Genomic DNA, 23,378 nt, shown 5'->3' with positions numbered 1-23,378 from the left:
CGGATATTCATCGGATTAACAAGACAAACTCAGCTATGACATTGGGAATTTCCAAGACCGGGAGTAGACCACAAGGGCTGCAAGTAAACGCTGACCGAAGTAAGTTTCTGAGATCTATATAATGTATTTTACCTTGTTAATGCCAACAATCAAACTCAACCGAGGCGAAGTTAATATAGTTAATTCGAACCAAAAATGCCTATACGTACGCAAAACCTGATACAACAGCCGGACAAACTTTCGGTTAAACTCCTATCCTTTTAACCATGAACATTGGAATAATATACGCTTGATATATGATTACTTCCGTTCGAAAATATCGTAGGACTTCATCATATTACATCGTCAGTGTTTTTACTAGGTAGGCTACGCACTTTGATTTGGAAAATAGCATTCGAAGCGCGGGTTACAGCTAGTATTAAATAAAATTACCTAAATAGAAGAATACTAGGTATAACCGAAGGAAACCCCGAAGCATATATTGACACAGACAGGTCATTTCGTGAGAAGTTTGTATAACTTCGGAAAATGAATGTAGACTCAAAAAAAGATAAATATTTCTTACAAAATGTTCAATGTCTGCAGGTTTCCTCGAAAAATCACACCTCCAAACAATAAAAATTGCAATATAACGTAAGTATTTACCTTTCAATAGCCTAATTTACTGTTATAAATTAATCATCCAAACTTCCTATTTCTTGTTCCTAAAACCTTGTTAGATTTTACGTTTACCACGCGGTCGCAGGCGGCTGCTTCACCGTGCATGGACCGTTTATGCCGTTCCCGCCATCCCGGTACAATACACGTACAGTATGCCTAAATCTAACCGACTAACCTCGTGAACCTCCTTCCACAAAAACTATTTTCTTCGTGCAACACTTCAGCTATGTAAATTAAAATCTTTTTTGAGTTCAGACCTTCTAATGGAAAAAGAAATATACACATAAATAAATACAGACAGGCTATAAACCAAGCAAAGTAGGACATGTTACTAGTAACTTTTATCCTCATATTTGAAACTCGTTCATTTCCCTGTACAAAAGGGACATTCTGTACATTTATGATAACAGTCATTTATGATGACAAACTTACATAATTGTTCCTACAAGTCTTTCCTCGCAAAAAATTGGAGTCCCATGCAAGTTTTGGTATGAAATGCAGCCGTCCAACTAAGGAGCTGTTGATTCTACTATATAAGAGAACGTCTCAGGTGTCATCCTCATACAATAAGATAATTGTCAGGGTCTTTTGTAGTTATATAAAAAGGTTATTTCTATAGAATGCAATGGAAATCTTCTACTAATTAGGTGGATTACCTGCCATCCACCACTTCAATACCGCTGAAATACCGTTACTGTGTTATCTCGAATTACGTAAAATCTCAAACAGTATGTTAAACACTTCATAGCAGAGAACACATCTCACAACAGCAGTCTGAGCACTAAGCAGCGGAGGTAACATCCTCACTATGCGCTGCCGACATCGACCGCGACCAATGTTCTTGTGGTATCCACCGCGACCTACACATCGACCGTGACCTATGTACTGGTAGCATCCACCGCGACCAATGTTCTTGTGGTATCCACCGCGACCTACACATCGACCGTGACCTATGTACTGGTAGCATCCACCGCGACCAATGTTCTTGTAGTATCCACCGCGACCTACACATTGACCGCGACCTATGTACTGGTAGCATCCACCGCGACCAATGTTCTTGTGGCATCCACCGCGACCTGTCTGCGACAACCAGTGATCAGTCAGCTGAGATGAATTGCAATTTCTTAATCACAGACTTTCAATATACGAAGTCAAAGTTTTAAGAACTAATAAACATACTTCAATGCAATCCATCTTTGTACACAAGTATGTGGAATTTAGTAAAACATGTCGCTAGTATCACAATAAAAATTGCACGTCCGCATTAAACGGACGTCGGGAGTTGACGTCATTTTTACAACATCCGTATAATAAGGAAAGGGTTCAAACGTTACAAAGCGACTGCCTCGTATCGAACACGACCAGCCGTACTCCAGTGGAGGTACTGACCATCTGGCAGCTCTGAGTCGAGTGAAGTCAATCGAGGTCGATGTCCTCAACTCCAAAGTACGCTACTGGCTGCCTGCACCCCGGCACCACGTGTTGCTATTTCTGGGCGACAAGGCAAGGGTGCGATGGACGGGAGACGCGGCGTGAGTGAGGAGCGGTAGGGCGAGGAGCGAGGAGCGGCCTATTTCCGACTGGCAAGAGGAGAGGGAGGGTAAGCTAATGAATGGGGCGAGAGAGAGGCCGACAGAGGAGAGGACACTAGAGGAAGGCCGAGGGCAGACAAAACAACAAAACAACTCGCAGAGAACATTCACCTCCCTTGGTGCTAGGTCACGGCACAGACCGCCATCTCTGCGACCGCTGGTGCACAGTATTATACCTACACTAGAGTAACATCGTTAGACACTTGCTAGGCTGCAACAATTAATTAGATTTACTTCAAAACCAGAATTGCAAAAATAGGGCCACTTATTTATATAGTATATTGTAAAATTTGTTGTACAATTTTGAAGAAACGCATCTCATTATGTACTTTTGTAAAACATGGTTACTGTAACAATAGAAATAAGACGTAGACCTGTGTGTGTGTGTGTGTGTGTGTGTGTGTGTGTGTGTGTGTCTGTGTGTAAAATTTGTAGAAATGACAATAGCATATATGGGAAAAACGGCCAAGTACAATATAATTGAATCGTTAAAAGTAAGGGGACCTGTGGTATAGTGGCAGCGCACTCACCTGGCAAGTGAGAGATCCGGGTTCGTGTCCCGGCGGAACAAGTACTTTTTGTGACTCAATGTTTGTTGAAATTATCTTTATATGTATGTATATATATATATATATATATATATATATATATATATATATATCATACATATATCATCATCAAAATCGGTCCAGTCGTTTAGGAGTTCAGTCACTTACACACGAACACAAGATATATATATTTTGTGTGTGTGTTGAAGGGGATTCGAGAATGGTTTATATTCACAATTTGGTCCTATTTAAATAGTCTATTTAATTACATTTTTATTTATAAATTGTTGTTGCTATTGGAGTGTTTTACATTGGATTCGGCAGATTGCGCTACGACACGTAATATAAATTTAACTGATACTTAACATCTGTTAAACACTTTCAGCTGAAGTTCATCAAAGAGGCAGAAACATGCGTTTACATTTAAATTTTAGTGTATGGCCTTTTTACTGTAGTTATTGAAAAGCAAATGGAGATAACTTACTCTTGCCCTAATACTTTAAGCATATACACCCCTAATACATATTTAGTGATCGGTAAAAATATCAAAATGACTTAATCATCAAAATTTAACCTAAGTTAGAATCCGAAACCAACATATGAGACAGTTGTTTTGGTTAGTGCAACAGCATAAATCAATTGTGGAACTGTAAATAGATTAGACCGGGGGTGAATTTAAACGACCAGAACAGACTCATATTGACCGCAGCAACTTTTTAGTTGGACGATACACTTTCGTCATTGGGGTAAAACGGCTAACTCTTATTGTTACTGAAATCGTAGGAGCACTTCAGTAAATTATCATGGAATGTTGGAGGGAATACGAATCTTATAAAAACTGTTTCTTTTTACGACTTCAGGACCCCAAATTCTTTAAACTTAAATCTAAAATAGATTAGGAAATTGGAATAGATTTGAATGACTATCGATTATCTCAGGAGTGTTTATTATGTCATAGATAAAGAATACATGAATATATATATTGTCCGAGTTTTCAACATGAAAATGCGTGCGAAGCCGCGGGTAACTGCTAGTGTTTATATACAATTTAAAGCGTAACCTGTGATGTTCAGATCCAAATTTGGATCAATTGCAGTTCAGTTAATATATGGAAAGAATGCCCCAGTACGATATTTAAGTATCAATAATCTCATCACACTTAGATTAGCAATAAAGTATTTATTGATCTAAAACAAATTAAAATAAACTACCAGTTCAATATCAGGAAATTCATAATGGAGAACCTTCGAATGTATTCTTCGACTTCTTCATTGGCTGAGCTTTGCTAGGAAAGTCATGCAGCCAGAAAAATCGTTGTCTGGCACAAGATATCTAGGGAGCAGTTTGTGTTAAAAAGTTCAAATATTTCATATGCAAAAAATGCGTGATTGGGGAAAATGCATTTTGCGTGACCCAAAAGTCACGCAATTGTTTCATGCTGGAAGACTTCAATGAAAGTTTTGGATCTGAAAATAGTAGAAAAGCGGCAGCAACAAAACAAACTTCATTTTGATTCAAAAAGATACAACAAACATATAATGCATTGCGTAATTATGGGGGATGTCATATATTTAAGAAATAATTAAAACGTATATGTTATTTGTTTAATATTTAGAAGATAAAGTAGAATGTTTTTAGATTTTTGTTTAATGACCTATAACAACATTATACAGTTAAAAAAGATCGACTGGATACGTACGCATCACATCCTTAAAAAAAGACAACTTCCAAATATCTACAACCAAAAATAAGAGCTTTGAAGTGTTTAGGGTTGTTGTTGTGTGCTATATTACCGATGAAACACAGTACTCTAGGCTTGAAACGCTATCCTGACCTTGCCGTCACTTCCTCCAGCTAACCAACAAATCTTCAGATTCGATATCTATGTTTTTTACGACTGGCAGTGACATGGAACACATTAGAAACAGGGGAAGGAACAGAGCAGAAATGTAGTCCATGCAAACTACTGCTCCAAAGGTTTTGTTGAGATAACAATATTAAACAGGAAAATTAAATTTATACGACACCAACAATTAACCGCGGCCATTGAAAACGTTCAAAGTGCCTTGCGGTTCTCAATTACTGCCTCTCGTACAGGGTAGCGTACAAGATTGTTATACAACTCTCACATGTTTATAGTTATAAATGTGCCCTTATAGTTATACTATAAATACTGTACTATAGTTTATATTCTTATCTTCAGCCGTTTTACTACATACAAGCACGCACGTACGCACACATATATTTTACTGTTTCAAAAGTAATTTTGAAGTGTCGGAAAGGCTTAAGACACTACAACAAAACTATGTATCAAACAAAAATTCAAATGCTATTTTAGGAGACACTGATAATTAGTAATTAGTCATTGATGATCAAAGAATTGATCTAAATCGATTCCTCAATTTGGGTATAATGCACGCATCTCACTATTTTTCTTGGATTTAAAAGTTTGTTTACATATTGAGATACACATAGTATAAATAACAATAAAAAGACAAAATAGCTATTTACAATATTCGTACACAGATATTATTTTTGAAAATTATGTAAGGACAAATACACATAGGCACAACATATGTACAATATTACCAAAAGATACAAGTTAATAAATTTTATCACAAATAACAGTCATGCTTGGTAAAGTGTCTTCGGAATCATTAGGAATACGTACTAATATAAAGCAATTACATCCATATTAGTTCACTTTCCTTATTAATTGCAATATAAGAGATTTTTGTTATTTAGTAAGTAGCATGTAATGTGTAATTTATTTAAAATTCATTACTACTGCATTTGTGTTTTGTAGATTTAAACGAAATATCACCAAGTACATATTACGATCTTCAACCAACTGTTCTAATCGTGCCTGGTTAATTTTATTTATCTAAATCCACTTATCAAAATTCCATTACTACTGCTGCATTTGTGTTTTGTACATTTTAACGAAATATCGCCAAGTACATATTACGATCTTCAACTAACTGTTCTAATCGTGCCTGGTTAATTTTATTTATCTAAATCCACTTATCAAAATTCCATTACTACTGCATTTGTGTTTTGTAGATTGAAACGAAATATCACCAAGTACATATTACGATCTTCAACCAACTGTTCTAATCGTGCCTGGTTAATTTTATTTATCTAAATCCACTTATCAAAATTCCATTACTACTGCATTTGTGTTTTGTAGATTTCAACGAAATATCACCAAGTAAATATTTACGATCTTCAACTAACTGTTCTAATCGTGCCTGGTTAATTTTATTTATCTAAATCCACTTATCAAAATTCCATTACTACTGCATTTGTGTTTTGTACATTTTAACGAAATATCCACCAAGTACATATTATGACCTTCAACTAACTGTTATAATAGTGCCTGGTTAATTTTATTTATCTAAATCCACTTATCAAAATCAGAATTCCATGAGCCGTTATCTATCAGCCACGAATAAAAATAGTAGTGTTATCAGTCAGTGGAAGTATTATATTTATAAAACGCAAGAACGAGGAAACTGCTGAAACACAGCAATTAACTATATATAACTACTACTAAATAAGAGTGCTTATGTTGGACCAGAATGGACATTATACCCACTAAACTGCGACCGGAAGTAGGGGTGAGATAAAAGGTCACGTTGTTATCTGGGTCAATTGGTAACATCAATCAATCATTTTAAAATGTTTACATTTCGTCGCTTACACACTCTGTATCGTATTTCGTTATAAATCGAGATCGTTGATGAATAGAATTGCTCTCTGCAGGTGGAACCAGCAAACTTTCGACACGGTTTTCAAATTCTAGGAACAACGGCATTGTCGATAGCTATCTGAAGGGGAACCAAACCGATGCCTTTCGACACGATGGCCGATTGTTTCTGAACAAATAAGTGGAAAGTTCCCGAGAAATCAGCCTTGGGCCGTTTTACACAGATTGCAGGAAAACCATCAGGAGAACGTGGTACTACTGTACCTGATTGTTTACAAAAGAATGTTACATACACCTCACTATAGAGGATAGTTTTGGTCAGATTCATACAACAGCAAGTACAGTAAATGTATTTTAATGATTATTAAGTTTACTACGAACCTGATTAGGCATTGTGACGGACATGAAGAGTTAAGACGTGTTCAGATTGTGGAAGATTATTCTGCAGCACCTGAGTCATCGCCTGCAGTAAGTAGAGTTGCTGGAATGTGCTGATAACGAAAGATAACGAACAAGCACTTGTTGCACGTGTTACTTGGGAAAGTAAGGTTGTCGTTTACTGTAGAGTTATAATTCATGTCTCAATTAGCAGCGTATTAGCAGATTTGGTTTGGCTGAATGAGCTGGTTAAAAACTATGCCAAATTTCGAGAAATACGAAATGTATTATGTCCTACAAACTTAGTCGGGATAAGTTGGAGGGCTTTGTGATATTACCTAAAATGTTATTCATTTATTCTTATGGAATTTACATGTATTTTAAAAATCATTCGAGATACAAAAATCAGTATATTACAAAATGTTTGGAAAATTTTACAAGCACTCCAGAACACACTTTTTTTATTTTATTCCCAGAGAGTTTGAGTGGTCGCCATAATCAACGAAATAGCGTACCAAGCCGGCTAAAAAACTAAGCCCAGATATTGATGTTTTATACAGTTTCAGCTTATTTGGGACAGTTATCGTTTCCTCAAGCCGCTTATATTGCATATATACACATTGAGGTTCTCAGCGAATAGCCAACAATACAAAAACTGAATAAACGGCAGCTCTCAATTTGAGCCGTGTCTTGTCACAGTAAATTTGCTCTAAATCAGTTATTTATTATTCGGTTTAAATAATGTTGGTATCATTAGATTTGTGATAATATCCTCTAATAAATGAAATTCATGTAATCTTTGAGAAAAAACTGTTGGTTTTTAGACATAAACAGTTTTAATGGCCGCCATTTTGAAAGTACTAAATATAATTTCATGATATTTTTTTCGGTAATTGGACTTGTTACCATAAACATTTTAAACAAATTTGGTATAAATGAACTAATTAGTTTTTAAGATATAGATTTTTATAAAAAACAAATACATAAAGATGAGAAACTAAGCATCAGAGACCCATGTTCATATTTTTGTCTTGGCCTGAGAACTAACGTGGTATAACTTTGTACAGAGAGTTACGGGACACCCTATGTAATCTTAAAAATTGAATACCTCTATTAGTTTTCTGATATATTCAGTTACTTCTGAGCAAAATTGATTATACTTCCGTACAGACGTCATTACTAAGGTCATATGATGACTGGTTTGAATTTAAAACCTTAAATTTGTTGTAAAGAGACCTATTATTACGAGATATTACGCTTAAAGGCTCTGAGATCTATCGCTCTACACTGAAGACGTTCAATTTGTTTCTTGATTGGAACTGGTCCAGTTCATAACCAATTGATAAACGTATGTATTAATGATAACATTTTCATCGAACTTAATAGTCAAATTCGCTAGTGTTGCTCTAGGTTATGTAAGTGGTAGATCCTAGGTCTAGCCGTGCAATCGCGCTGTGAACTTTGTTCCCGTTACGTGTCTGCGGCTTTATATTTTCTGTGCCGCTAGCAATAACCACCACCCATACAAAACACACCTAAATCTCACACAATTGCTTCCACAGTGCCATCTCAGACTCATAAAAACGTTGTTAGTACACTGTTTGTAACTTGCTGCGGTTTAAAGCAGCAAGAACTGTAAAAGATTTCTACATAGCTGGAAAGGGTTGATTCAATGCGAACATTAAGTTTAGCTCCATTTCACCTTCGGCTTGGTGCAGCGTATGTAACCGGACAATGTCACATGTCACACACTTGACTCATGAAGAATGGAGTCCAAGTCAAGACCGAAACAGTAGCCTAGTGTATCTTGGTCAGTACATGGCAAGATCCCGGCAACATGATGAGAGACACCTAGGTTACAGAAGAGCCTGGTTTACCCAGAAGCCATCCAGTGTAATCTAGATTTTTTACTGCCTCATTAGGTGCACAACTGGGTGTACTACAATATTTTATACACCACCCAAAAGCGTGGTGGAGCAACCGAGTTTTCTACACACACTGTCACAGATTGTCGTGGCCTCCAGATGCCAGAGAAGTTTGTGACATTGTCAGGTTATAGACGCTGCACTAAGCGGAAGGTAAAATGAAACTACAAAATCTCTACACACTAAGCAATTGTAGTGGAGAAGGGGGAGGGGTATAATGTGTAATTTACTAATAGTTATGTAATATATGTAACCTTCTGATGCTATCTTCTTCAATATAAAATTTCTCTATAAACTCTAAAGACAAGAAAATGTTTTCTAATATATGGTTTTTGGGCCTCTGTTTCCAGTATGCATACAGTTTCTCGAATGTATATTTGTATGTATACTGTTACTCAAATACTATTCAAAACGTTTTGAAATATGAAATGTGCTATACAAATTCAGTCTTTGTTCATCTATTTCTTTAAGTACATTTACAATAAAATTATATTATTCATATTACTAGTTAATCAAAACTGAACTCAGACTCTTTTGTTTAGTAATTAATCTTACGTAACAATAAAAAGATACTAAGTAAATAACTGATTACTTAACAGTATTTATTTATTTTTATGAATTACATATATATGATAATTACAACTGTTCCCACATTTATGATAATTTAAATACAAGTATAATTAAGTTATAATAAAGGTCAGCAACACCCTTTCTACACATAACGTAGTTTTTGTAGTATAGGTTGTCATTGTCAATGTTAAATGTAGTTTCAGTTGACCTTCCTCTTAGTGCAGCGTATAACATTTCTTAAGTTTGAACAACTACACATTCACATTGAATCAACAGTTCCAACCATGTCTACGTTATTTTAGAAAACTCGATTGCTCCACCGTGCTTAGTGATCGTGTCTAAAACATGGTAATGCACTCAATTGTGCACATGATGAGACAATGAGCATACCTCTTAACCTAGATTACACTATATTTTGTAGTATATTTGTCTATGATGTAAAGAGCTTCTTCCTCGCTGCCTTTTTTGGACCTCTTCAGACGAACACGACTTCAGATTCCAGGAGTCAAGTCTGTCACAGCGTCATATTCGAAAGGAAGGTAACCTGGACCTACACGCAATGTTCACATTGAGTCAACCCTTCCCACCATAGCTAACTTTGTGTAGAACACCCGGTTGCTTTGCCATGCTTAAACATCGTGTCTAAAACATCGTAGTACACTTAATTGTGAACCTCATTAGAGATTCCATGCGTTGACAGGAAGGTGAACTGGAGCTGCACTCACATTCAACACTTTTTCTAAAATACCTAATAGTTTTTTTTTTATTTGAGAAATATTTAGGTAGGTACCCCAAAAGCGTTGCATGGGATTTCCCTCACTGAAGTGAACAAAAATAAATATAGTCGAGCGTGAAAAACATTAGTTAACTAATTAATAAAATTAAGGCGTACCAATTTGAATGGAGCAAAAAGTCCACACAGAAAGTGAATTATCTTACTTGTGCCGGTCAAGAAACTGTTATATTAATTATATTCTATGTAGTTATGTAGATCGCCGTCACCCAAATACGGAAAGAACGAGCGTGTACAACACAGGCTTCTGTTGGCAGTATCAAGTAACTACTCATCATATCGCATCGTCGCGTCCAGATCATTGTCAGCTGACGGGCTGTAAACATTACAAGAGACAATTCATCCAATCAGCTGACTCAAGGTCATGGTCATGGAGAGGTTGCCAACTACACAGACTGTTGGTTGCTTGGTTGCTTTATGCGCGCTTCTATAACATTGCTGATCTGCGCATATACAGTCTTTTCAGAACAAAACAATAAACATTACGAATGAGCATGTCAAAATGTTGACACGTGTCGTTTCACTCAACATGCAGCTGTACTGAATGAGACATAAAAAGAGGAAACCATGACTATGTCAAGCACTTATTTCTATGTGCTGATTTTTAAGGACCCTTATTGAATGCGTATCGTTGTCTGTCTGTGCGATAGATTTTAATGTATTGGCCATGATAAGTTTTAACTCGTTGTAGAGTAATGCCGCTCGATGTATGCAATACTGTACAAGTAAAAGCTCATAGTGTAATCACTGCGCTGCAAAAGTCTTATCTTATCACGGAGTTGTTTTAGTCGTATCTTATTGGCAGGTATTATCAATTGAGTAAACAAAAACTTAAAGTAAATGGAATGTCTACTTGTGTCAAGACATTCTACGTTGTCTACAGAAAAATCAATTTCTATGTCGAAAGCTACTACAACTCTCACAATAGCATTCATTAACTTATGTTACACCTTTGTACATAAATTCTCTTTTTGTCTATGCTTGGACGACAAAATGTCTATTATGCTCTAATCATATGCTAGGAGAGGTTTCAGGGTTGCTACAGGAGTCCAATAATGAAATTCCCTGACTTTTCCCTGATTTCCAGACCAAATTTTTCATTTTTCCCTGACTTTTTTCGATGCAATCCCCAGGGTTTTTGGCAATTAATGGGTGGAAAAAAGCGGTGTTGAGGCTAACAGGGTGGCAAATATAAAAAAGCAAAAATAAAGTGAACACAGTTTAATACGTACAAAAAGATTGACTTAAATGATCTTTTACAACACAGAAGTAAAATACTTTAGAACACTGCACCATAAGTAATTAGTAGCACATAGAAATTACAGAGTTTATTTAGTATTTGTGTAAAGGGATTTTATATTTTTCCCTGACCAACGTCGAAATTCCCTGACTTTTCCCTGACTTGAGAGCGGATTCCCTGACTTTTCCCTGATTTCCAGTCCTGTTTTTTCCCCTGACTTTTCCCTGACTTCCCTGACCTGTAGCATCCCTGGGTTTAATTGACTGATCTATACTGCTGCGGCCATAATCACAATATTTTTAAGTAACTAAATATGTTTCTATTCTACAGTAATATGCCACTTGCACCGACAAGATATTATTGAACTATCATTAACAGTTTTTGAATCTGTTATTAATCTCGGACGATTCAGATGAACTACAGTATAGGTGCAAAATGCAGAAAACACCTTGATTAGATTAGAGTCACCTGCATTATCTATAACGTAAACTTTGAGACTGGTACTTGGATCGTTACGTGTAAAGTGGAATAGAAAGGTTCAGAATAAGATTTCTAAGAATAGATGAACCTATACTCTCAAAATTAGTTCTGAGAAATGCAAATTGGTCTATATACATACTTCCAAGCAATTAGGTTATCATTCAAAGCAATGTAAAGGAAACAGTGGTCACGTAAAACTCGAAAAATTTAGAAAATTTTCACTTATTCATTACTTCGTGACACATTCTTTCACTTGTCCTTGTCACGCGACCCAACTTTCTCAATATTCCTAGTTAATTATACCTTAGCAACTATTAAGGAACCGTCAATTAAACATTTATTTAGGTTTAACCATAAGCGTAATCATGGTCCCCAGTGTCAAACTTCTCTAAACACTAAAACTTATAAGCGAGCATGTAATGTTGTTCGTAGTTTATAGCAAGCGCCACTTTAAACGATTCTAGATCCACTTTCACTTATTCATTACTTCGTCACACATTCTTTCACTTGCACTTGCCACCCGACCCAGCTTTCTCAGTACTCCCAGTTAGCTAACCTTAGCAACTTTTAAAGAATCGTCAATCAAATATTTATTAAGTTTAAAGTAATTAAATCTAATCTACTTGTGTTACGCCTTCAGGAAGCCTACTGATCAACTTGACACCAACTATGACAGTAGAACTTTATAAGCTCTGTCGTTGACCCAGCGCCTAATTCGATACTGGTGAATATTACCGTCTTGCACTAAAACGCACTTTGGTTTAAAATACAGCTGTACCTTTAGGATACAGGTAAATGCAGTCCAATACAGTTGTTACCACGCTGTATAAAGGCAAAGACATTCCCATACGACTTCCTCAAAGTTAATGTTGAATTTATTCTAACATTTGTTCAAAGTTTGATTTTGTTCATGGAAATTTAGTAACAAAATCTCTTCGCCGGGTGAATAAATTAAAAAATTAACAAATAACTCCGATGTAGGTTAAAAAAACACATCTGTATTTAGTTGGTTATCCGCCTGAAAAAGAGAACAGATCTTGAAACGTAGAGTGATTAATTATTTTATCACTAAATGATGGCAAACGTTCGAAAAACGAAACAATCATGTACTTATACATATATATATATATATATATATATATATATATATATATATATATATAACAGATTTTTCGTAAAGTATAAAAATTTATACTACTTCTAACACGCATTGGTACATCAAACTATGATTCTACAGATTAACTGAGGGTGTCTAAGTTCATGATAGTATAAAAAAACGTTCGTTATGTTACGAATGGGATAAACGTCAGATATAACTAAACAGAAAACTTTGCCCATGTAGTCATTCCAGACCATCCCTTTTTCTACATGCATTTCAGTAATTTCGGAAAATCTATTCCCTCTAAAATAACACAATCTATCATAAAATGTGTTATATTGATACGTCAGGCAAATTTTTCCCATCAAATTACACTATAGTTGAGAACGTTTTCTGCCCAGTTTATTCAGCAAAATGAATGCATGTGAATTATATCAATGAGTATGATAGATTTCACCTCAAACTTATAGATCCATTTTCTATATAATATTTTTAACTCAAAAGTCATGTAGTTATGATATAAACTATCTTTATATTTTGTGACTATACATCCAAATTCTTTATATAAACAAGTTGCAATTAATGTCCTGAATTGTCATTTGTAGAATAACATGTCACTTTTACTTTACGGTGTTTTAATTTGCATATACAGTTTTTTCTCTGTTTGTGATATAAGACGCAAGCCATTTGTATGACTTCTAGCTGTCCACACAAGCACGCGCTCGCTAGCGCGCACGCACACAGGTTGTCTGACTGGTGCAGTGGTGTCTCATGATGGAAAAAGGCTTTAGAGAGATCGAGAAATAAGCCGAGAAAGTGATACAGTCTCTCTAATGTATCTAAATTACAAACAATTAAATTGGCTATTGGATGAAATTGTCGATTTATGATCTGAGCCCAACTGTTATAGATTCAGAACCTCAAGAATATTTATTGGTCATTGAGAGAAAATTTTATCAAATATTCAGCGGATGAAAGATTTGACATTTTTTTATATATAAGGATATTTTATAACAAGAATCTATGCTGTTTTAGAGAAGGGGAAAATAAGATTTTACAAAAGATTTATAAGGTGGTTTTAAGATTCAATGTTTAGTAATCCACGGAGACCAACCCATTGATGTCTTAGTTCGCAGGACATTTTGGACTTGTCTCTGGACAAAACGAGCCACCTCAACAGTCGTGGACATGGACTGAAAGGGGACTCTGTAATGAAGCAACTTTGCTCATGTAATGAAGTCCCACTGAGAGAGATGTAAGAAAGAGAAAAATACATATTCATTAAATTCCTCCACAACTTTGGTATGGTTCGATGCATCAAAAGTAATGGGTTTGACATTTGACTTATCCTGTTTAGCAAAGTTATTGGTGATTGACCAGGGAGTTTTCCAATGTTGTAGGCATTTAATGACATTATGCCATTTACCTTTTTAACGACATTTCGATAAAATAAAAAGTTTTGAACTCCTCATTTACAGTCTGTATGAAGATTGAAAGGTGAAATTAGGAACTTTCTCTTGATTTTAGAAATTCACTTTTAATTCAAATATATTTTTAACAGGATATTTGTTTTTTAATTTTTAAAGTCGACATTATATGACCAAGTAATACGTCGGTCGAGATGCTTATTTAGATGCCTGATACCTCAAAATCGATTTCAAAGAGTTTTAATGTTATGGATTTATCTGGCAAACGTCGTTTCTCTACCGATATTGAGACAATACGATTAAAATAATCGGCCATATATAGTTAAATGCATAACAAGAACAACTAATTGATTTAATTATTTGCACAGAACGTTTACTAATTCATTAAGAGGTTTGACAGTTTTTGTGCAAAACGTTTGGCTTGAAATCATATCAAATATTGTTTTTCTAATTTTAAGAAGTGTTTTTTTGAATTTTGGAACATTTACAATTGTTTTATGTCTAGGCCAAGTCTGATGCTCCATCCTGGACTTCCATCTTGGATGTGATGCACAACAACGCTTTTGTCGTCTGCAGAACATCCATTAATAACGAACCCGCAGATTGCGATTTCTCTGCGTACGCGTAGTTATTGACAATATCAGGGCTTCTAGGGTCTGAGCAAACCTTTGCAGACAGCCCTGATGCCGACAATAGAGTACGGTGACGGTGACACCGATGTCTGGGACGGGGGCGGAAGTCGATCAGCTGGACCACCCGCTCGCTACAGGTACAAGCTCTACCCGCAGGTGCACCGCGCACTGATGATCTACAGCTGAGCTATTAGTGATTTTTATCATCGTAACTCTTGGTGTCAGCGGTTTCCCGCTTCAAGAGATGATCCTCTGGCGAGTTGTGTAGAATTGTTGACACATCAAGTCAGTCGGGTCAAGCGAGCAGTGATTCGCCCCTCCAACTGCTCCTAGATTGTAGGCTGTTCGCCGGAAGCTTTCATTAGGCCTCACGAACAAGACAGCACACCTCCTTAATCGTCGTGGAGGCCGAAACACGACTTGTTGAAGTCCCGCTCCCGGTCTGTTGTGATCGTCTTGAGTCTTCAGAAGGCTTTTGTATCAACCGACTAAGTTCAGACGGGGTGGGTGTTAGGCCTATATGCGTCAGGTTGTTAACTTGGGAGTGGTTAGATAATTTTCATATGAGCAGAGGTATAATTTTGTTGACTTTTGAACATTTTGTCATATTTCTAACGATGAGTTAGAAGGTCTCAGCAGAAGGTAAGCCCTGGGCTGGTGGAGGAGGTAGTTTCACTCGCAGTAACTAGAACTAGTTACAATGGCGAGTTTCACTACACGACGCGTCGGAGGCACGGCTCCCGATCCTGAGTGTGAATAAATACCTGGTGGTATATATAGTATATATATATATATATATATATATATATATATATATATATATATATATATATACAAAGCCCAACAATACAAATATAACCCCATAGATAAACAGTAACGGTTACTCAAGGTGCAATGAATTCATAGATCTATCATATTTTTCGCCTTTAACTCTGATAGAAACATGGTTTTAACAACAAAGTTATAATAAATAAGTGGTTTACCTACAAGTCCATGACTACTCTGAAGAAATCTTAAGATAAACCTTATATTTACAAATTTAGTACAAATGTTCAATGAACGACGAGTATCCTCGCCATCCTCAGCAGAGGATGAACGGGCCAAGGTAATTTAGGTCCTAATGCCACTTTTTCTTAAAATCTGACATCGCGGCACGCGACATAACATCCATAAATGATTATATGTTTCAATAAATTTGACGTAGTAGCCTAATAGACTAGAAATGCGGCACTATTACTTTATCTAAATGCGGTCTTTATTTTGTCCGTCTTAAAACCCGTTTTAAGGTAATTGTTACATTTTGCCAGATATTTAGGAGTTTCCAGCGGGCAAAACAATACATTTTTGTTCTTTTCCATCTTTCTTAAAAGTAAATGTATACATTTTTGATTTGTAATCAATTTGTCTTTCTTTTCTATATTTTGGATTGTTGTTTGAGAGTTATTAAAGTGCTGAAAATATTATATTAATTTTATGTTAGTAACTTTTCAACATGGAACGTTAAGTAATTGTAACTATTGTTTTCTTATTCTGTAGTTTTTGTTGAAAAACCTTTAGTACATATTATACTATGTTACATTTTGTTAATTTAATGTACTTATTATTTACTTTCAACATATGCATGTAACCTCCTAAACACGTGTAGCACTGACCACACGTGGATATAGTCAACACTTTGAGGGTTAAGGGCTGGACAGGAATATAAAACAACATAGCACTGTATGTTTTCTAAATTATACTCCCTGAATCGTGGCCTTAAATTCTATATTGCAGTATGATTTCGTCACTATGTTGTGTAATATACACATAAATTATCGTATGTTTAAAATCGTACATTTCCAGCTACCTAGTCAGCCGCCATAGAGACGTGCTCGGTGCCGTGGCAAATGAGGAAGCATCAAGTGGATAATTAAACGAGTGTCTAACTGGTAATTGTCGTTACCCGTGCCAGTGCCAGTGCCAGGGCCAGTGCCGCGGCAGTGCCTGGCCCAGGACGGTCAGGTGGTTGAGGTATGCCGAGTCCGCCTACACATTCCAGCCCAGGTCTCCATCACCAGGGCCTGCCACACTGTAGCGCTCATTCCCACACATTCTTCCCTATGTATAAGATCCCCACACCTTCTTCTATATGTACAAGATCCCCACACCTTCATCTCTATGTATAAAATCCCCATACCTTCTTCTCAATGTATAAGATCCCACACCTTCATCTCTATGTACACGATCCCCACACCTTCTTCTCTATGCACAAGATCCCCACACCTTCTTCCCTATGTATAAGATCCCCACACCTTCATCTCTATGTACAAGATCCCCACACCTTCTTCTATATGTACAAGATCCCACACCTTCATCTCTATGTATAAAATCCCCATACCTTCTTCTCAATGTATAAGATCCCACACCTTCTTCTCTATGTATAAGATCCCACACTCCTTCTTATATATGTACAAGATTCCCACACCTTAATCTCTATGCATAAGATCCCCACACCTTCTTCTCTACGTATAAGAGCCCCACACCCTTAACTCGATGTATAAGATCCCACATCTTCATCTCTATGTATAAGATCCCCACACCTTCTTCTATATGTACAAGATCCCCACACCTTCATCTCTATGTATAAAATCCCCACACCTTCTTCTCTATGTATAAAATCCCCATACCTTCTTCTCTATGGATAAGGTCCCCACACCTTTTCTCTATTTATGAGATTCCCACACCTTTTTCTCTATGCATACTTCTTCATTATGTATAAGATCAGTAAAAGATATCACAAGATACATTTTTTGGGAATGTCATCCACTCTCCCCAGTAAAAGACAAGAGTTTGATAAACAACTCATTATTTCATGCTTATAAAGTATCAATGTATCAACAACTCTATGATACTTGACTCGTTGTTTTGGGCCGCTTGTAGCTGACCCACAGTTTACATGTACGCCACCAAGTTTCGGTATCTTCGACTCAGTTGAAAGTTGAAAAAAAGATGGCATAACTGTAATAACGCGAAGGAAGCTAGCTCTTCCATAAGGGATAAATAAATATCTGATCTCGCACTGTTTTTGCAGTTGGGGTGATTATTATTCCCCCCACTACAGTGTATATGGGTAAATAATAGGAGAACCCTATATAGTTTTATGTGATGAATCATGTAAGGCTGGGGAATGTAAATATGCTTGTTATTTCATTTTGTATTCCGCAATATAATAGAGATATTTCTTCCCTTATTTTGGGGCCAGCTGTAGTAAATGATCATGAATTTTCCCATAAGAACTACGTTGAACCTCATACAGTTATACGCTCTGTTTTAGTCGTAAAATTAAGGGGGTTGTCTCATTTTAAAGATATAATTAAAACATACCCAAACGCTTTTTGGTTTTTTTATTCGAAATCTTTATGGGTATGGGTTATTGAGAAAAAAACATATCAATCTTTTTTATTCTATTATGAAACATCTTAGTGTTTAATTAAAACAACATAAATAAAAAAACTTTAAAATGTTTATATACGTATTAATTATATCTTTAACGCCTTAACTGCGACACGACTTATGTAGGGGTAAGTAACGCTACAATCAAAACTTCGGGCGTAAAACCACATGAGACTTTACACTGTTCTTATGAAAAAAACTCATTTTACTACAACAGGCTCTTCAGAAGATGATGAGGACAAATTAAGGTAGAAGAACATTTGTAATGAAACCTATCTATGCAATGTTTATTGATGTTTTTGCTCACATTTTAAAAACTTAGTATATTTCCCCCATCAATACATACATTTAAAAAAAAAGAACAGGCTGATCTACTACCATTTCCTAAACATGAGATGGTTGTTTGGAACCCCCACATTCAAATTCTGAATATGCCATTGAATGAGCAGGAAAATAACTCTTAGATCTGTGATATTTTAAACGTTGTGAATGTATTTAAATATTAGTGATTTCTTCACTATGCTGCAGACTCTATATCCAAATACGTGCTCGTTTTGACCTACGCTGATTGAAAAGATATATATGGTGACTTTCTGTAACCCCGAAACGCTATTTAGGGAACATTAGTATAATTCAAACAGTTCCAGGTTGCATTACATTCCAGGTTATATGCTTTGGTATAAATATACTTAGCAAATACTAAGTATGCATTGCTTGTTCTCTACTGTAATGTACTGTACATGTTTTTAGATTGGAGAAACAATGCAAACTCAAAATTGGTGTCGAAAATATAATTCACTCGAACCAGAAGTTCTTGTACATGTGAAAACCCCCATGAAATTTCGTTCGAAGCCGCAGATAACTACTATTACTTATTTTGTACTTCGACAGGTGATTAAAGAGACATTTACTATCTGCTGATTAAGCCAATTCAATAAATATAATGAGCATTGGGGTGTTCAAGACCAGTGGGGCGTAGACCGGAGGAATTTCCGAAATAGGAATACGCCAATACTTTAAAGAGGTACCCTAAAAATAGCAGAGTAACATTTGCAATACAATCGGTCCAGCAGTTTTTACGTGATTGAATAACACATACAAAGACAGCCAGAAAGGCACCATTAGATTTGTATATAATAGTATAGATATGTACCTATATGTGTATACTAAGACGTGCCTGTGTTCATGCATAATATAAGTAGACTTATGTAAACATGTGAAACACAATTGTATACACAGTGATTGTAGGCGCTAGACGAATGAATAAAACGTGTCATTCACATTTTAACAATATCTAATAACTATTCATTTGTTGATTGATAGACAGGTAGCTGTGGATTAGCATTCCGGAAAGGAGAAGAAGAAGCGAGGCGGGTATGGTAGGCTAGGCACCCTCCCTTTAGGGCGTGGGAACATCCCAGCGCCCTGGGCAGGACAGAATGTAACGGTGCGACAAAGGGCGCAGACCTTCGCAATCGTTCACAATAAGGGAATGCCTTGGAAACGATTTCTACGAATCTACGTGAAGACAGTCCTGACTGCATCGAGAAAGGCGGTACACGTGGAGTCACTTACTCAACACGGACTTCGACTACAAATCGACCGGTTTATTTCAAACATAACCTTGAAAGGATGTGTCTCCATGTGATTTGGCCAAGAGAATCTTAATGACATAGCTTTACACTTTCTCCGTACTTCGTAAAAACTCAAAGAAGACTGATCGGTTCTTTTCTGAAACTTTCTCCGCGTCTCGCAATTTCGTTTTGTAAAATTATTACGATCTTTATACACGCTCCATTAAACGTAGTAAATGATTTAAATGTTTTCCTAGTGATTGTATAAACTACACAAGTATTAGGACCCATTCTTCCCGTATTAAATTGAGTGATTACATTAATAATATAAATATTACCAAATATAACATATGAAGTTTGGTTTAATATCGTAAATAAAGAACAGCTTGAGTCTTCTTGCGTGATTTAACCTGCACTTACTTCAGTTTATTCAATTAAATAGATACAATATTGAAACTATATCAATATTTAAATAAGAAACCCCACTGCATTGGCTCGGATCACAATTCGTTTTCAGTGTAATAACCACCTCGGGCTGATCTCACGGAGGTTTGTGAAACCAAGCGTTTTATTTGTATCGGTTACCACCGCTGGTGTGTGTCCCACAATCCGGGCTATTTCTAACGTGTTTGTGTATCCGTTATCACAGGATGATTGGCGTGATTGACACCGAATCGGCGCGGCGATAACAGCTCTTAGTCACGTCCTGTAACAGTTTCTCCATCAGAGTGGCCACGTCAATGCTTGAACACCGTAATTATGTACAAATAATTATGAAGTAATCGTCGATAAAACGGAACATTTTACGTGACTTTTAAGTAACTCAAATTCTTGCCAATAATCTCAAAATTCGAAGAAATTGATTTGTTTCACTGCATTTTCTAAAATATGATAAATTGAAAACTAGTTTCGTCAAGAACACAGTTTTCTACAATTACCTTAAAAATTACAAGGTGGTGCATTCGACTTATGATTGATAAAATGCTTTTAATTTTAAATTCATAGCTTTATGATGATTATCCTGAAGGCAGAAAAAGTAGTGTGTTTATTACTCAATCAGAAATTGAAAGTATGAGTAGGGATTTCGACAACTATTTAATAAGGCCCAAATATATAAACTGCCGAAGATAACAAATTTTATTTGTACAGATGTAACAAATCTTACCTTAAAGCTTCAGGAAGTTACATGTATTTATGATTTGAGGAGTTATATTTTTAATGAGATATGATGGAAATGCCTTGTTTTAATAGTTATTTTGTTGATGAGATTATTGTTTTGTAATAAATAACATGGCATTCCCTTCAGCCATATTTCAGTTAATACTGTAAGATCCTCTTTTCTTTAAGCCTGATAAAATATTGCAAATTCAGCGCTAAAGCCCTATTTATTACTCTTTGTAGAATGATTAGTCTTTAATTTTTCTTCTCTTTGGAACTTATATATTAAAGGACTGTAACCTAAATTTTCTTTCAATGAAAAAATATACTAAAAACCTTGACCACAAATCTACCACTACTGCATATATGCAACAGTGCCCAAAATAGGTCTACTTCCCAAAAGATTGTCTTAAAAGTAGAAAATTTAATTAGTGATAGCTTAGTTACAGAAAAGTAAAAGAACAAAGTACTAAATCAAAATTACTATGTAATAGTGAATGTATCCTTTAACAATCTTCGTTTTTCAATGTCACAACAGAATGTGACGTATCACAACAGAGAATACGCAACCGGAAGTGGTAAACAGCTGCTGGGAACGCATCCATCTCTGCACGCACATAATTAATTGTAATTAAAAAGTTGATAGTTTAAAAAGTCGTCGGATCGGGCCCTGGATAGAGCATGTATTACATTAAGAAGTCGAAATATTAGTTTGTTAAATATTTGACTACCAAAAATGTATATAACTGAGTACAAATGTAAATGTATATGCATATTACTTTTGTAATAGGTGTTGGAAATGCGAATTACAGCAAAATTAACTATTTTTGTTAGTGAATGCATTAAATTGTTGAAGAGTTACATATGTAAACTTGTAGTTTAGTCTTTTAAAAAGTACATACATCATTTCATAAAAACAACGATTTGATTAGTAGCTTCATTAAATACGTACTGCTCGCATATACACGGCAGCATCAAAAATTGATGTTAACATTTCTGAGTGGATATTGCTTGTCTCATTTGAATAATATTTCTCTCTATTATAAAATGATAGATTATACTTTTATCTTATGTAGATACTGAGACCTCTTTATCATATTTCATACAATTTTAACTTGTTTATATTATTTATTACTGTATGCGTAAAACAGATAACAGTAATTAATAATAAATACAAAAATAATACTAAAATTGGAAGTAAACTACTCCAAAATACAGTTTATCTAGCATAATTTGTTTTCTTCTTTCTGTAATCATCTACGCACTTGGTTGATACTTTTGTCCAGAATCCACATTTTATAATGGCATTTTATTTGATTGTTAACATAAATAAAGCTTACAGGTACTTACATAAACGTTTTAATTGTTTATGGGTTGCGTAATAAATCATATTTACGTGTTATTTACTACTTTCATGTACTGTGAAAGATTGCAATGTTTTCTTATAAGTTAAAAAGACACTTATAAGAAATTATATACGGTATGTTAATACAATTTTTAAAAACAACAAGCATTGAAACATTTCGAAAATTACCTACCTTGATCATGTTGTCATATAATAAAACCAAATCAGAAGGATTGACACTCAAATATCACAAACTTAAAACAGTAACACAAATTTCACAGTTAAAATATTTCACGAACGAAGAAAGTCACAGCTTTGATTTGTTGTAGAACCCACTGTAAACACCAATTATAAACAAACACAAAGGTAACAAGACGGCTACAGCGTGCACTCAAGTTGAAGGACCCGACCGAACTACTCGACCGGCGCGACTTGTTTCTTGTTCTTCCTCTTGCCTTCATGCCGAGTTAGTTGTTTAGTCTGCCATGGAGCGCCACTGTGCTGGACGGTCGGCTCGCGGCCGCGGCCGCGGCTTCACATCAAACATAACCTTGAGTCAACCAGAACCAGAACCAGAATCCACAACAAAACTGGACCGAACTGAAACTGCAGTCGGGTTGACAGTTCCTCCGGCAAAACGTCTGGCAAGTGGAAAGGAACTTAGTCCTAAACCATATGTGTATTGCATTTATTATATCTAGAAACAGATAAAACTAAAGGTAGCTTACGTACCATAAAAACTTATTGGTAAGTCAGTTTGTTAATGTTCTCTGTGAAATACAAGGAGTTAAATTCTAGTTATATTCAGTTGCTTGT

At 35.7% G+C, this 23,378-nt stretch overlaps 1 protein-coding gene across 1 annotated transcript in view; it reads right to left on the bottom strand.

Annotated features, from left to right (window-relative positions):
- Positions 1-23,021, bottom strand: part of LOC124359950 (coiled-coil domain-containing protein AGAP005037) — a 560,570-nt gene extending 537,549 nt beyond the window's left edge. The window contains 1 exon segment of the mRNA XM_046813142.1: positions 22,756-23,021. The gene's annotated coding sequence lies outside the window, so the exon portion shown is untranslated.
- Between the last annotated feature and the right edge of the window lie 357 nt (positions 23,022-23,378).

The sequence above is a fragment of the Homalodisca vitripennis genome, chromosome 4, assembly GCF_021130785.1.
Source record: "Homalodisca vitripennis isolate AUS2020 chromosome 4, UT_GWSS_2.1, whole genome shotgun sequence".
NCBI classification, from domain to species: domain Eukaryota; kingdom Metazoa; phylum Arthropoda; class Insecta; order Hemiptera; family Cicadellidae; genus Homalodisca; species Homalodisca vitripennis.
Note: the sequence above shows the minus strand (reverse complement) of the source record. Positions and strands in the feature narration are given on the sequence as shown.